General features: G+C 31.1%; 3 non-coding genes across 3 annotated transcripts; all 3 read left to right on the top strand.

Annotated features, from left to right (window-relative positions):
* The first annotated feature begins 703 nt into the window (after positions 1–703).
* On the top strand, positions 704–775 carry Trnad-guc. The gene has a single exon. It is a non-coding gene; the product is annotated as a tRNA-Asp (tRNA).
* Positions 776–998: 223 nt separating this feature from the next.
* On the top strand, positions 999–1,070 carry Trnad-guc. The gene has a single exon. It is a non-coding gene; the product is annotated as a tRNA-Asp (tRNA).
* Positions 1,071–1,319: 249 nt separating this feature from the next.
* On the top strand, positions 1,320–1,391 carry Trnad-guc. Its single transcript has one exon. It is a non-coding gene; the product is annotated as a tRNA-Asp (tRNA).
* The last annotated feature ends 15,606 nt before the right edge of the window (positions 1,392–16,997 follow it).

The raw sequence follows: 16,997 nt of genomic DNA, 5'->3' as shown, positions 1-16,997 counted from the left end.
TATACTTTAAATAAATATTTAAACAAATTTAATATAAATCTGTAATTACGTAGAGTTTTTTTTATTATTTTTTTTAATTAAATTATTTGCCAGACTTATTGACTTAACGTTTTAAAAACAAATTTTTATTATGTTTTTTTTTTTTTCAACTATTGTTTAAGTAAATCAGTTTTTTGCAAACAATTGACAAAAAATGACACAACTACGGGAAAAAAAACTATAAATTGTTCTATAGAAATTGAAAACACTGGGAATTGCAACAGCTGTTAATATTTCCCCAAACCTGCAACAAAAATCCAAACGTTTTAATATGATTATGGAAAAATTAAATCTGTTAAATAAATGCATTTCAAGGCAACAAAAAAAATATTAAAACAAAATGCCTGTATTCCCATATGACTATAATGAAATGTATATTTTAAATTAAAATTAACAACTGAGAGAGAGAGAAAAAAATAATTTATTTTAATAGGTTTAATGCAGTTTTTTTATTATAAACTGTTTAATTAGCAACTTTAGTATTTAAAAAAATATAAAATAAAATTAAACAATATGTTTATGAGACATTTAAACCACAATTAATAATAAAAAATATTATTAATATTAAATTAAAAAAATTAATTAATTAAAAAATATATTTTTTTTTTTATTTGATTATTAAAAAGAATCAGAAAATGTAAAATATTTACTAGTTTTACAACAATCCTCGATAGTATAGTGGTCAGTATCCCCGCCTGTCACGCGGGAGACCGGGGTTCAATTCCCCGTCGGGGAGATTTTCACAAAAACTTTTTGCTATAAACAATTTCTAATATTCTTAACATCAGAACTATTTTAATAATTGAAAAACCTTATTAGAACCGATTTTTAAAAGAAAAAAGTTATTTATATTTTAGAAAAGTTTGTTCTAAAATTTACAATTAACTTTTCTTATTTTAGTTTAATATGAAAACTATATGAGACTTGTAAAAATAGAATATTCTCCAGCTTTTCGTACATCCTCGATAGTATAGTGGTCAGTATCCCCGCCTGTCACGCGGGAGACCGGGGTTCAATTCCCCGTCGGGGAGAACAAATATTTTTTTTTATTTTATATTTAAAATTAAAGAACAATTTCAATACAAATTAAATTTCTAATTCAAAATCAAATGTTTCACCTCAAAGTTACCGTTTTCCCATAAATCTCAAATATTCACCTCAAATTTCTTAATTCACCTCAATAATGTTCTTTCGTAAAATACGCATTTTTAATAGAACCATTAATATGGTTCTATAGGCATATATTTAACATCACTAAAATGTCTACAGTTTTTTATATATCCTCGATAGTATAGTGGTCAGTATCCCCGCCTGTCACGCGGGAGACCGGGGTTCAATTCCCCGTCGGGGAGAAAATTATTTTTTCTTTCTTCTTAATTATTAATTTACTCTTTTTATTAATTTATTTTATATTTTTCGGCTTAAACCGAACTAGAACTAGTACTGTTCTAGTTCTGTTCTAGTTCTGTTCTAGTTCTGTTCTAGTTCTGTTCTGTTCTAGTTCTGTTCTAGTTCGGTTCTAGTTCTGTTCTAGTTCTGTTCTAGTTCTGTTCTAGTTCTGTTCTAGTTCTGTTCTAGTTTTGTTCTAGTTCTGTTCTAGTTCTGTTCTAGTTCAGTTCTAGTTGAGTTCTAGTTGAGTTCTAGTTCAGTTCTAGTTCAGTTCTAGTTCAGTTCTAGTTCAGTTCTAGTTCAGTTCTAGTTCAGTTCTAGTTCACTTCCAGTTAACTTCTAGTTCAGTTCTAGTTCAGTTCTAGTTCAGTTCTAGTTCAGTTCTAGTTCGGTTCTAGTTCTAGTTCAGTTCTAGTTCAGTTCTAGTTCAGTTCTAGTTCAGTTCTAGTTCAGTTCTAGTTCAGTTCTAGTTCAGTTCTAGTTCAGTTCTAGTTCAGTTCTAGTTCAGTTCTAGTTCTAGTTCAGTTTCTAGTTCTAGTTCAGTTCTAGTTCTAGTTCAGTTCTAGTTCTAGTTCTAGTTCAGTTCTAGTTCAGTTCAGTTTCTAGTTCAGTTCTAGTTCAGTTCTAGTTCAGTTCTAGTTCAGTTTCTAGTTTCAGTTCTAGTTCAGTTCTAGTTCAGTTCTAGTTCAGTTTCTAGTTCAGTTCTAGTTCCAGTTCTAGTCAGTTCTAGGTCAGTTCTAGTTCAGTTCTAGTTTCAGTTCTAGTTCAGTTCTAGTTCAGTTCTAGTTCAGTTCTAGTTCAGTTCTAGTTCAGTTCTAGTTCAAGTTCTAGTTCAGTTCTAGTTCAGTTCTAGTTCAGTTCTAGTTCAGTTCTAGTTCAGTTTCTAGTTCAGTTCTAGTTCAGTTCTAGTTCAGTTCTAGTAGTTCAGTTCTAGTTCAGTTCTAGTTCAGTTTCTAGTTCTAGTTCAGTTCTAGTTCAGTTCTAGTTCAGTTCTAGTTCAGTTCTAGTTCAGTTCTAGTTCAGTTCTAGTTCAGTTCTAGTTCAGTTCTAGTTCAGTTCTAGTTCAGTTCTAGTTCAGTTCTAGTTCAGTTCTAGTTCAGTTCTAGTTCAGTTCTAGTTCAGTTCTAGTTCAGTTCTAGTTCAGTTCTAGTTCAGTTCTAGTTCAGTTCTAGTTCAGTTCTAGTTCAGTTCTAGTTCAGTTCTAGTTCAGTTCTAGTTCAGTTCTAGTTCAGTTCTAGTTCAGTTCTAGTTCAGTTCTAGTTCAGTTCTAGTTCAGTTCTAGTTCAGTTCTAGTTCAGTTCTAGTTCAGTTCTAGTTCAGTTCTAGTTCAGTTCTAGTTCAGTTCTAGTTCAGTTCTAGTTTCTAGTTCAGTTCTAGTTCAGTTCTAGTTCAGTTCTAGTTCCGTTCTAGTGCCGTTCTAGTTCATTTCTTGTTCAGTTCTAGTTCAGTTCTAGTTCATTTCTAGTTCTGTTCGAGATCATTTAATTATAAGTCATCTTATAATCTCGCTTTTAAAATTCCCTTGTAACGAGTTTAATTATTTGTTTTAGCTAATTTGAGACACGCTTCGAGATTTTTTCTCTCTGTACATATATTTATTCATGTAATTTAAATATTTATTTTTGACATGACAAATTTCATTTTACCAATTTTCTTATTTTATCTGTTAATTCTAACACTTTGTTTAGCCCACTTTCTATTGAATGAAATCTTTAAACAATTCGATACTAATCAATTAGAATCTTGTATTTTAGAGCTGTGAAGCATGAAAAGGTCTCTAAGACGTAATAAGAAGGTTAGGAATTTTGAACTAAACTTTAAAACTACCGGAAGGTGTTAATTGAAAAATAATGTGAAAATAAATAGGTTTAATAAAAATATTGAAAATTAATGAAAATGAAGAGATGAAAATGACAAATCTTAGGCAAAGGTAAAAGAAAGTGAATTTAAAAATAAAATTTTAAATGACACATTTCTAGAATTTTCTATCACATACATATATAATAATTATAAAATGCCTTCAATCTGTTACACATATAACTTCCCAGAATTTGAATTACGAAGACAAAGTTTTCCACTATCATATATATTAATCAATGAATAATATTTTGTCTTCTTCATGCTGTATTCAAAAATGAGTTCTTCTAGTTCAATTTTAAACATTTTAACAAATATTTACCAAGATCGTATTTAGTTTGACTCGTGTCTAAATAATTTATAAAATAAATTACCGAGTTGAGATCAATTTCAGTTGTATTGACTGATCACTACTACATGTACTATAGTATGTAGTTAAAATAATTGTTGTTGGTGGTATTTTGTTTATTGATTTTAACAATTAGCATTAAACGATTATGAACCTTAGTTACTGGAGCAATATCATCATCGTCGTTAAATATATAGGTCATGGAAAAGAACTTTCTTTTTTAGCATGGCAGGTTTTTTTTTTCATGATCATTATAATTTGATTAAGAATTTAATAACAAACAAATAAGATACGATTTTTTCTTAAGCACTTTTACTTATTAATCTGAAACTGATATTTTGAAATCATTTAAGAAGAATCTTGTGGTCCACAATAATAAATTATCAGATATTATACTGCAAGATATTAAAGTTACTTAGGTTTTTTTTATAAAGATTATGTTTGCCAAAAATTAGAACACATCTGAACAAGAACTGAACTAAAACTGAACTTGACCTGATCTAGAACTGAACTGGAACTAGAACTGAACTAGAACTGAACTAGAACTGAACTAGAACTGAACTAGAACTGAACTAGAACTGAACTAGAACTGAACTAGAACTGAACTAGAACAGAACTAGAACTGAACTAGAACTGAACTAGAACTGAACTAGAACGGAACTAGAACTGAACTAGAACTGAACTAGAACGGAACTAGAACCGAACTAGAACTGAACTAGAACTGAACTACAACTAGAACTGAACTAGAACTGAACTAGAACTGAACTGGAACTGAACTGGAACTGAACTAGAACTGAACTAGAACTGAACTAGAACAGAACTAGAACAGAACTAGAACAGAACTAGAACAGAACTAGAACAGAACTAGAACAGAACTAGAACAGAACTAGAACAGAACTAGAACAGAACTAGAGCAGAACTAGAACAGAACTAGAACAGATCTTGAACATAACTAGTAAAGAACTAGAACAGAACGAGAACAGAACTAGAACAGAACTAGAACAGAACTAGTACAGAACTAGAACAGAACTAGAACAGAACTAGAACACATCTTGAACATAACTAGTAAAGAACTAGAACAGAACGAGAACAGAACTAGAACTGAACTAGAACAGAACTAGAACAGAAATAGAACAGAACTAGAACAGAACTAGAACAGTACTAGAACAGAACTAGAACAGAACTAGAACAGAACTAGAACAGAACTAAAACAGAACTAGAACAGAACAGAACTAGAACAGAACTAGAACAGAACTAGAACAGAACTAGAACAGAACTAGAACAGAACTAGAACAGAACTAGAACAGTACTAGAACAGAACTAGAACAGAACTAGAACAGAACAGAACTAGAACAGAACTAGAACAGAACTAGAACAGAACTAGAACAGAACTAGAACAGAACTAGAACAGAACTAGAACAGAACTAGAACAGAACTAGAACAGAACTAGAACAGAACTAGAACAGAACTAGAACAGAACTAGAACAGAACTAGAACAGAACTAGAACAGAACTAGAACAGAACTAGAACAGAACTAGAACAGAACTAGAACAGAACTAGAACAGAACTAGAACAGAACTAGAACAGAACTAGAACAGAACTAGAACAGAACTAGAACAGAACTAGAACAGAACTAGAACAGAACTAGAACAGAACTAGAACAGAACTAGAACAGAACTAGAACAGAACTAGAACAGAACTAGAACAGAACTAGAACAGAACTAGAACAGAAAGAACAGAACTAGAACAGAACTAGAACAGAACTAGAACAGAACTAGAACAGAACTAGAACAGAACTAAAGTAACAGAACTAGAACAGAACTAGAACAGAACTAGAACAGAACTAGAACAGAACTAGAACAGAACTAGAACAGAACTAGAACAGAACTAGAACAGAACTAGAACAGAAACTAGAACAGAACTAGAACAGAACTAGAACAGAACTAGAACAGAACTAGAACAGAAGTAGAACAGAACTAGAACAGAACTAGAACAGAACTAGAACAGAACTAGAACAGAACTAGAACAGACTAGAACAGAACTAGTACAGAACTAGAACAGAACTAGAACAGAACTAGAACAGAACTAGAACTGAACTAGAACTGAACTAGAACAGAACTAGACAGAACTAGAACTGAACTAGAACTGAACTAGAACTGAATAGAACAGAACTAGAACAGAACTAGAACAGAACTAGAACAGAACTAGAACAGAACTAGAACAGAAACTAGAACAGAACTAGAACAGAACTAGAACAGAAACTAGAATCGAACTAGAACTGAACTAGAACTGAACTAGAACTGAACTAGAACTGAACTAGAACTGAACTAAACTGAACTAGAACTGAACTAGAACTGAACTAGAACTGAACTAGAACTGAACTAGAACTGAACTAGAACTGAACTAGAACGGAACTAGAACTGAACTAGAACTGAACTAGAACTGAACTAGAACAGAACTAGAACAGAACTAGAACAGAACTAGAACAGAACTAGAACAGAACTAGAACTGAACTAGAACGGAACTAGAACTGAACTAGAACTAGAACTGAACTAGAACTGAACTAGAACTGAACTAGAACTGAACTAGAACTGAACTAGAACTGAACTAGAACAGAACTAGAACTGAACTAGAACTGAACTAGAACGGAACTAGAACTGAACTAGAACTGAACTAGAACTGAACTAGAACTGAACTAGAACTGAACTAGAACTGAACTAGAACTTAACTAGAACTGAACTAGAACTGAACTAGAACTGAACTAGAACTGAAATAGAACTAAACTAGAAATGAACTAGAAATGAACTAGAACTGAACTAGAACTGAACTGAACTAGAACTGAACTAGAACTAGAACTGAACTGGAACAAAACTAGAACCTGTAACGAATTTTAATTATGTATTCGTGAAATAACATAAAGGAAATGGAATAATGTTTCTAAAAATAGATTATATTGTTTAACAATTTCTGTAACGAGGCTATTTATTCTTGCTGAATTTCCAAATCCAAACATTTTAATTATTTTTAGTGCAAAATTTAATTTAATCAAAAACTTGAAATATATATTATATTAAAACTTGCGGTTTAGTATTTTTAATATAAAACAATTTCTAACAACCAAGAGTAGGCAATTAAAAAAACACTTTATTTAAACAAGTTTACAACCAAAACCATTACAAGTTTTTTCAATAAAATCTAACCCCTAAATGTACACTTTAAAATTAATTAATAATATTTATATAATGTGTATATGTAGTGCAAGGCTTTTGTGTTTTTTTCGTGTTAATAATCTAACCCTGAAACTATACAATATTTAATATAAATTTTATTGTTTTTTTGCTTTAATATGCATTTTTAAACAACAAAAATTTGTTTAATTTTATATTTAATAATGTTTTTATGTGTTTGGATAAATTATATTTTATTTAACAAATGTCACACATATGTATTGGTGTAGTTTTGTTTAATTTTACATTTTAAATGCCTAAAATTATATTACAACATTTTAAACACTTCACTATTCTACCACAACTAACTGCACTTGTTCAAATAACAACTAAAAACCTGGACTATTGAAAAAAAAATATTATGAACCAAACAAAAAAAACAATTAAATTGTAAGTGAAACCACATAGAAATAATAATAGAAAAGCCACAATAAATAAATATTTAATAAATATTATATCACAGCACTCTCACACACACACACATAAACACTCAAGCATTAAGTATATTTAATTGTTGTTTTAATATGAAAATTAAATTTTTGTATTTAAAATATAAATAATTTATAACATAAATATTGGATTTCTTTTGAGAGGTCAAGGTAATATAACAGTTAATTGTATATTCTGATTCCTTATAAATCGGAAAATAGTGTTAAAAATATGTATTCCTTTATCTCTTTGATGGAAACAACTTTCTGAACCTAGAGATCGGTTTTGGTTTGCGAAAAACTAGATTTTTTGTCTTCTAACGTTTTATTAATAACTCAGTAGGGTGTATCAGGTGCGGCTTTTTGCCAAATGAAAAGCGATTTAATTTTTTCTACTTAAGTTCCCTTTCCCCATAACACTACTTTTTTGTCCCTTTTCCCTTTCTCAGCATAACTATGACAACTTTGAAAAACACTAAAAACATTTTACTACCCAAATAGAATATGTTTACAGTGAGCAACAAAAGTAAGAAAATTAAAAAAATTATATCCTTTTTCAAATCTAAATCTTGCAATTAATTAATCTGATTTTCTTATAGTATCAACAAAGTACAACTATGTATAAAAAAATAAGTTGTCCACTTTTGCTCCGCACTGTAGTTATACTGTTTTTAAATCACATTTAAAAAATGTGTACACAAAATGTAAAAAAAAAACACAAAATGTAAAAAAAATATAATGCATATTTACGCCTGTATGTCATATACACGGAAATATTTATTTCTAAAATGTAAAAAAAAATACTAAATGAATTTTTACACTAAATATTTCCTGTTTTTTTTAATATATATTATAATTAAAAAAAAAAAACATAATTTATTTACAAAAAAATTTAGTTTTTAAACAAAAAAAAATTGTTAACCATTATTTATAACTGTTAAAAGCAAATTTTTTATATAATATTTTAATTAAAACAAATCTGATTATGTTTATGAAATCGAAACTAATTTTATGAACTTAATCAGAATTATAACAAAACATAAATGGAACTAGATCAAAAAATGAACTGAAATAAGTTTAGTTCTAGTTTAGTTTTAGTTCTGTTCTAGTTCTGCTCTAGTTCTGTTCTAGTTCTGTTCTAGTTCTGTTCTAGTTCTGTTCTAGTTCTGTTCTAGTTCTTTTCTAGTTCTGTTCTAGTTCTGTTCTAGTTCTGTTCTAGTTCTGTTCTAGTTCTGTACTAGTTCTGTTCTAGTTCTGTTCTCGTTTTGTTCTACTTTTTCTAGTTTTGTTCTAGTTCTAGTTCTGTTCTAGTTCTGTTCTAGTTCTGTTCTAGTTCTGTTCTAGTTCTGTTCTAGTTCTGTTCTAGTTCTGTTCTAGTTCTGTTCTAGTTCTGTTCTAGTTCTGTTCTAGTTCTGTTCTAGTTCTGTTCTAGTTCTGTCTAGTTCTGTTCTAGTTCTGTTCTAGTTCTGTTCTAGTTCTGTTCTAGTTCTGTTCTAGTTCTGTTCTAGTTCTGTTCTAGTTCTGTTCTAGTTCTGTTCTAGTTCTGTTCTAGTTCTGTTCTAGTTCTGTTCTAGTTCTGTTCTAGTTCTGTTCTAGTTCTGTTCTAGTTCTGTTCTAGTTCTGTTCTAGTTCTGTTCTAGTTCTGTTCTAGTTCTGTTCTAGTTCTGTTCTAGTTCTGTTCTAGTTCTGTTCTAGTTTGTTCTAGTTCTTCTAGTTCTGTTCTAGTTCTGTTCTAGTTCTGTTCTAGTTCTGTTCTAGTTCTGTTCTAGTTCTGTTCTAGTTCTGTTCTAGTTCTAGTTCTGTTCTAGTTCTGTTCTAGTTCTGTTTAGTTCTGTTCTAGTTCTGTTCTAGTTCTGTTCTAGTTCTGTTCTAGTTCTGTTCTAGTTCTGTTCTAGTTCTGTTCTAGTTCTGTTCTAGTTCTGTTCTAGTTCTGTTCTAGTTCTGTTCTAGTTCTGTTCTAGTTCTGTTCTAGTTCTGTACTAGTTCTGTTCTAGTTCTGTTCTAGTTCTGTTCTAGTACTGTTCTAGTTCTGTTCTAGTTCTGTTCTAGTTCTGTTCTAGTTCTGTTCTAGTTCTGTTCTAGTTCTGTTCTAGTTCTGTTCTAGTTCTAGTTCTGTTCTAGTTCTGATCTAGTTCTGTTCTAGTTCTGTTCTAGTTCTGATCTAGTTCTGTTCTAGTTCTGTTCTAGTTCTGTTCTAGTTCTGTTCTAGTTCTGTTCTAGTTCTGTTCTAGTTCAGTTCTAGTTCAGTTCTAGTTTCAGTTCTAGTTCAGTTCTAGTTCAGTTCTAGTTCTGTTCTAGTTCTGTTCTAGTTCTGTTCTAGTATTGTTCTAGTTTGTTCTAGTTCTGTTCTAGTTCAGTTCTAGTTCAGTTCTAGTTCAGTTCTAGTTCAGTTCTAGTTCAGTTCTAGTTCAGTTTCTAGTTCAGTTCTAGTTCAGTTCTAGTTCAGTTCTAGTTCAGTTCTAGTTCAGTTCTAGTTCAGTTCTAGTTCAGTTCTAGTTCAGTTCAGTTCTAGTTCAGTTCTAGTTCAGTTCTAGTTCAGTTCTAGTTCAGTTCTAGTTCAGTTCTAGTTCAGTTCTAGTTCAGTTCTAGTTCAGTTCTAGTTCAGTTCTAGTTCAGTTCTAGTTCAGTTCTAGTCAGTTCTAGTTCAGTTCTAGTTCAGTTCTAGTTCAGTTCTAGTTCAGTTCTAGTTCAGTTCTAGTTCAGTTCTAGTTCAGTTCTAGTTCAGTTCTAGTTCAGTTCTAGTTCAGTTCTAGTTCAGTTCTAGTTCAGTTCTAGTTCAGTTAGTTCAGTTCTAGTTCAGTTCTAGTTCAGTTCTAGTTCAGTTCTAGTTCAGTTCTAGTTCAGTTCTAGTTCAGTTCTAGTTCAGTTCTAGTTCAGTTCTAGTTTAGTTCTAGTTTAGTTCTAGTTTAGTTCTAGTTCAGTTCTAGTTGAGTTCTAGTTCAGTTCTAGTTCAGTTCTAGTTCTGTTCTAGTTCTGTTCTAGTTCTGTTCTAGTTCTGTTCTAGTTCTGTTCTAGTTCAGTTCTAGTTCTGTTCTAGTTCTGTTCTAGTTCTGTTCTAGTTCTGTTCAAGTTCTGTTCTAGTTCTGCTCTAGTTCTGTTCTAGTTCTGTTCTAGTTCTGTTCTAGTTCAGTTCTAGTTCTGTTCCAGTTCTGTTCTAGTTCAGTTCTATTTCTGTTCTAGTTATGTTCTAGTTCTGTTCTAGTTAGTTTCTAGTTGTTTTAAAGTTCAGTTCTAGTTCTGTTCTGTTCTTGTTTTGTTTTAGTTTTGTTCTAATTCTTTTTTAGTTCTATTTTATTTTCGTTTCAGGTTAGTTTAAAATTATATTCCCAGAATTTATAAAAGTTTAAAAAAATACATATTTGTATATTTTCCTTTATTTTTCTTAAATTTTTACCTTAAATTTCTCTTTATAAATTTTTCTCATATTTCCTTTAATGTCCTCATAAACTATTTAAATCTCTATAATTTCAATTTCAATTCCCTTTTCATGCTTTCTGTAAGCTGCTTAAGTCTATAATGTAACTAATTTAGTTTTTATTTCGGTACTGTTTGCAGGCCAAGAAAAATACTAGTAGTAGTTGAAAATAAAAAGAAAAAGTAGGAAAATAAATAAAATAATATTTGTAATTTAGTACGCCCATTGAATTTATTATTTAATGCTTAAAACCGACAACTAAACCAAACACTCTAGTCACACAGTCTTTACCAATTACTGGACAATGTTTCCGGGCGCTCAAGTACACTCTTACACTTGCCAGAGTTTAACCATGTATAAGTGGTTTAATTATCTGGTGAAAAAACACACCCCCTGCTTGACGATTCCTCCTTTGAAAATAAGTTTGTTTTCCATTTATTAAGCATTTGCCTGGTAGATAATGTCAAGGCTAGATAATAAAGTGTTTATACTCGGGAAGAAGTGATTAGGGCAACAATTTGCTTAGCAAAGATCTATGATAATTTTTAAATGGATAACACTATACTAGAGCTGGATGTAATTATGATTGTGATTTTTGAAAATATAGAAATTAGAGGGATCTATGGACAATTGAATCTGTTATCTTTTATTTCACAGTGTAACTTTGAAAAGTCAATCATGTTTGCTGGAAATAAATAAAACAGAATTGAAATGTTTTGTATGTTTCTCATATTAAATTTATTTATATTTATTTCCCAGGAATGAGACAAATAAATAAATAAAAACATTGTAATAAGAAATGTGGTAGAAACTTGTGGACAACAACAAATATTAAATAGAAATCCTTTATATTTATACTAGAACATAAAATTGTTCATACTTCTTTCTGTATTTACAAAGCTATTAGAAGGTGGCATTAATCTTGAGGCCCTGTTTGCCACACCATCAACAAGTAAATGGGCAAAAAATGAGGCACGTTTCGAATACGAAATTTGTTTGACATTAAAGGAAATACAAATTTATTTATAAGGATGGTGAGATTTTGTTTTTATCCATTAAAAAGCTTATTAAATAAAGCTTATAAATATAATGGTATATTTATTGAAATATAAAAGTATACTTTACCTAAATGTAAAGAGCAAATTATATAAAAAAAGGTTTTCCTAGAACCACACAAGGTAGTTTATTTTAATATTTTGTTTTGTTTTTATTTTACAAAACAAACCAAATATAGACTTAACATTTTTTAATTATTTTATAAAATAAACAAAGCTGAGAAAATAATAAGTATGCAGTATATAAAAAACAAACTAAAAGCCCCCCGAGTATGCTGTACAGTTTGTGTTTGTTTTATAAATAACCTTGAAAGTAGACATTGGTTTGAGTAAAAACTTAAAAATAAATTAACTTAAATTTTAATTATACATTTGTTGGGCAAGCAAAATGTTTTAATAAGATGAAAAAAGGAAACTTAATCTCAGGAGTATATATCGGGCGAACAAGGATATTAATTAAAGAATATTCAAACTATGTTGGTTAGTTAGAGTTTGAATAGAAGCAAGAAATAACACTAGAACTGCGCCAGAAGTAAACTAGAACTAAAGTAGAAATAAGCTAGAATTGTACTACAAATGTTTTAGCACTGAAATAGAACTGGACTAGAACTGAACTAGAACTGAACTAGAACTGAACTACAACTGAACTAGAACTGAACTAGAACTGAACTAGAACTGAACTAGAACTGAACTAGAACTGAACTAGAACTGAACTAGAACTGAACTAGAACTGAACTAGAACTGAACTAGAACTGAACTAGAACTGAACTAGAACTGAACTAGAACTGAACTAGAACTGAACTAGAACTGAACTAGAACTGAACTAGAACTGAACTAACTAGAACTGAACTAGAACTGAACTAGAACTTAACTAGAACTGAACTAGAACTGAACTAGAACTGAACTAGAACTGAACTAGAACTGAACTAGAACTGAACTAGAACTGAACTAGAACTGAACTAGAACTAACTAGAACTGAACTACAACTGAAAGAACTGAACTAGAACTGAACTAGAACTGAACTAGAACTGAACTAGAACTGAACTAGAACTGAACTAGAACTGAACTAGAACTGAACTAGAACTGAACTAGAACTGAACTAGAACTGAACTAAACTGAACTAGAACTGAACTAGAACTGAACTAGAACTGAACTAGAACTGAACTAGAACTGAACTAGAACTGAACTAGAACTGAACTAGAACTGAACTAGAACTGAACTAGAACTGAACTAGAACTGAACTATAGAACTGAACTAGAACTGAACTAGAACTGAACTAGAACTAGACTGAACTAGAACTAGAACTGAACTAGAACTGGACTAGAACTGAACTAGAACTGAACTAGAACTGAACTAGAACTGAACTAGAACTGAACTAGAACTGAACTAGAACTGAACTAGAACTGAACTAGAACTGAACTAGAACTGAACTAGAACTGAACTAGAACTGAACTAAGAACTGAACTAGAACTGAACTAGAACTGAACTAGAACTGAACTAGAACTGAACTAGACCTGAACTAGAACTGAACTAGAACTGAACTAGAACTGAACTAGAACTGAACTAGAACTGAACTAGAACTGAACTAGAACTGAACTAGAACTGAACTAGAACTGAACTAGAACTGAACTAGAACTGACTAGAACTGAACTAGAACTGAACTAGAACTGAACTAGAACTGAACTAGAAACTGAACTAGAACTGAACTAGAACTGAACTAGAACTGAACTAGAACTGAACTAGAACTGAACTAGAACTGAACTAGAACTGAACTAGAACTGAACTAGAACTGAACTAGAACTGAACTAGAACTGAACTAGAACTGAACTAGAACTGAACTAGAACTGAACTAGAACTGAACTAGAACTAGAACTGAACTAGAACTGAGCTAGAACTGAGCTAGAACTGAACTAGAACTGAACTAGAACTGAACTAGAACTGAGCTAGAACTGAGCTAGAACTGAACTAGAACTGAACTAGAACTGAACTAGAACTGAACTAGAACTGAACTAGAACTGAACTAGAACTGAACTAGAACTGAACTAGAACTGAACTAGAACTGAACTAGAACTGAACTAGAACTGAACTAGAACTGAACTAGAACTGAACTAGAACTGAACTAGAACTGAGCTGGAACTGAACTAGAACTGAACTAGAACTGAACTAGAACTGAACTAGAACTGAAATAGAATTGAAGAAAAACTAGAACTGAACTAAAACTGAATGCAACGTTGTCAACATTGCAACAATTCGTTGTCGAAATCTAAATTTTATACACTTCCGTTGTCTAAATGTTAACAAACGTGGTAAGCTCACTATAGGCAACGGATTGTTTGTCAACAGTGAGCTTACCACGTTTGTTAATAGTTAGACCACTGATGGGTATAAAATTTAGATTTCGACAACGATTTGTTGCAAAGTTGTCAACATTACATAATGCTGTCGTACGTATGTACATATATCTTTGACAACGAATGGTATTGAAAAATTATAAACAGTTTGGTGTCAATTTAGTACCAGGCTTGTATATTTCTTTTTCCCTATGTGTAGAACTGAATTAGAACTGAACTAGAACCGAACTAGAACTGAACTAGAATTAGTACTTAACTAGAACGATTAAGTATGTATATCAATGTATTAAATTCTTTAGTCCTTTCTAAAATTCATAATTTTATTAAAAATTTTCTGTTTCTTAAATTTTGTATTTCATATACCACGTTCTACATTTCTCTTTTAAAAATTCCACTAGGACTGCTTGTAAATGTTTATCCTTTATATTCTGGTGTTTTGTTTCTCAACCATTTATCATTATTATTAATATTTTTCTGTATGTTTGTTATTTAATTTACCTGTTTATTAACTTTTTCTTATTTTTGCATACCTTTTCCCTAAACATACCAGTGTACCTATGCTCCTTTTCAAAATAACTGTTTTTTTTTTTTGTTTTTTGGATTTTAAATCATGTTTTTCCAAGTTTTCCTGCTGAGGTTACATGAGGACAAAAAAAACACGAACAATTTTGACAAGTAGCAGAGAGTTTTGCCCCCAAAAAAATACCTCTACAGTTTAACAGAAAAATATGGAGAAAACAAAAAAACTGAATGAATGCATGTATTCAAACATACAACAGAGAAAAATACCAAACCACAACATGTCTGTGCCACATACCGCAAGCCACTTAATTAACAAGTATTGCTGTGTGTGGACTAGTTGAGTTTGGATGGATATGTCCCTCTAGTGGTGGCATATATTTTGTTGTTTTCTCTCCTGCTCTCTATATGTTCTTGTTGTTGCAGCCAAAAACTTTAAAAATATATGTATAATGACCAACACAACAAGGAAAAGGATTGTTGTAGGAGCGTAAGGACTTTTGAGGAAAATATGTAATATTTATCCAAAGTCAAGAAAAAAAATACAGTTTTTACTTTGTTGCTTTATTTGTGTTTGTTCTTGGTTTTTTGTTTGTTCTACATATGAATTTGAATTTGGTTTGTTAATTTTAAAGTTATGAATAAAAAATGTTCTGAAACAAAATACATATGTAAATGCTTTTAAATATTATACATGTATACGAGAACAGAACTAGAACAGAACTAGAACAGAACTAGAACAGAACTAGAACAGAACTAGAAGAGAACTAGAACAGAACTATAACAGAACTAGAAGAGAACTAGGACAGAACTAGAACAACTAGAACAGAACTAGAACAGAACTAGAACAGAACTAGAACAGAACTAGAACAGAACTAGAACAGAACTAGAACAGAACTAGAACAGAACTAGAACAGAACTAGAACAGAACTAGAACAGAACTAGAACAGAACTAGAACAGAACTAGAACAGAACTAGAACAGAACTAGAACAGAACTAGAACAGAACTAGAACAGAACTAGAACAGAACTAGAACAGAACTAGAACAGAACTAGAACAGAACTAGAACAGAACTAGAACAGAACTAGAACAGAACTAGAACAGAACTAGAACAGAACTAGAACAGAACTAGAACAGAACTAGAACAGAACTAGAACAGAACTAGAACAGAACTAGAACAGAACTAGAACAGAACTAGAACAGAACTAGAACAGAACTAGAACAGAACTAGAACTAGAACAGAACTAGAACAGAACTAGAACAGAACTAGAAGAGAACTAGAAGAGAACTAGAACAGAACTAGAACAGAATTACAACAGAATTACAACAGAATTACAACATAATTACAACATAATTACAACATAATTACAACAGAATTAGAACAGAATTAGAACAGAACTAGTACAGAGCTAGAACAGAACTAAAACAGATCTAGAACTGAACTAGAACAGAACTAGAACAGAACTAGAACAGAACTAGAACAGAACTAGAACAGAACTAGAACAGAACTAGAACAGAACTAGAACAGAACTAGAACAGAACTAGAACAGAACTAGAACAGAACTAGAACAGAACTAGAACAGAACTAGAACAGAACTAGAACAGAACTAGAACAGAACTAGAACAGAACTAGAACAGAACTAGAACAGAACTAGAACAGAACTAGAACAGAACTAGAACAAAACTAGAACAGAACTAGAACAGAACTAGTTCTCGAATTTATTTAGAGCTAAACTTTAATCCCGCCTAAGACAACTTTTCTTTTGTTAAAATTTCGCTAAATCGCAATTTCGTTTAAAATTTTCTTTCTTAGTGAATCTATTTTTAATTTCCCAGTAAATAATTAACATTCATTAGCTCGTTGCAATGACAACAATGGTGGCAGTAGGGTATTGAAAAACGCTACCAACCCATTAGCACGTGCTCCAAAGAACCCCAAAGAAATAAAGTAAAGAAAGAAAGTATTTCAATTTTAAACTTTTCTCAAAAGTACACACACATATACATTAAGACTAACTACTACTACAGCCACAAGCTAACAATGAAAAAAGTTTAACTTAGAAGTTATTTGGCTAAGAAAATGCGTACAAAAGTAGTAAGCAACGATAAATAACTGAAAAGGTACTTTATTAGTGTAATTTAGTATATTATTAAGAAAAGTACAAATACTAATAGAGTAAAGTAAATAGTAGTACATAGCACAAGAAACAAAAAATCAGGGCATTTACCACTGCAGTTTTAATACAATTTCGTACTACTACCAGCAAAGTTAACAGTCAGTGCTCACCGCCTTTAACCAGTGATCATCACACTTATTTTAGTTGTTTTACATGCGAGAATAAAAATAAAAACTTTTCAATACAATGAT

The sequence above is a fragment of the Lucilia sericata genome, unplaced genomic scaffold, assembly GCF_015586225.1.
Source record: "Lucilia sericata isolate MDLA Ls3-8-SP2 unplaced genomic scaffold, ASM1558622v1 Contig002166F_arrow, whole genome shotgun sequence".
Classification (NCBI taxonomy): domain Eukaryota; kingdom Metazoa; phylum Arthropoda; class Insecta; order Diptera; family Calliphoridae; genus Lucilia; species Lucilia sericata.
The sequence above is the reverse complement of the archived record's forward strand: the minus strand, read 5'-3'. Positions and strand labels throughout refer to the sequence as shown.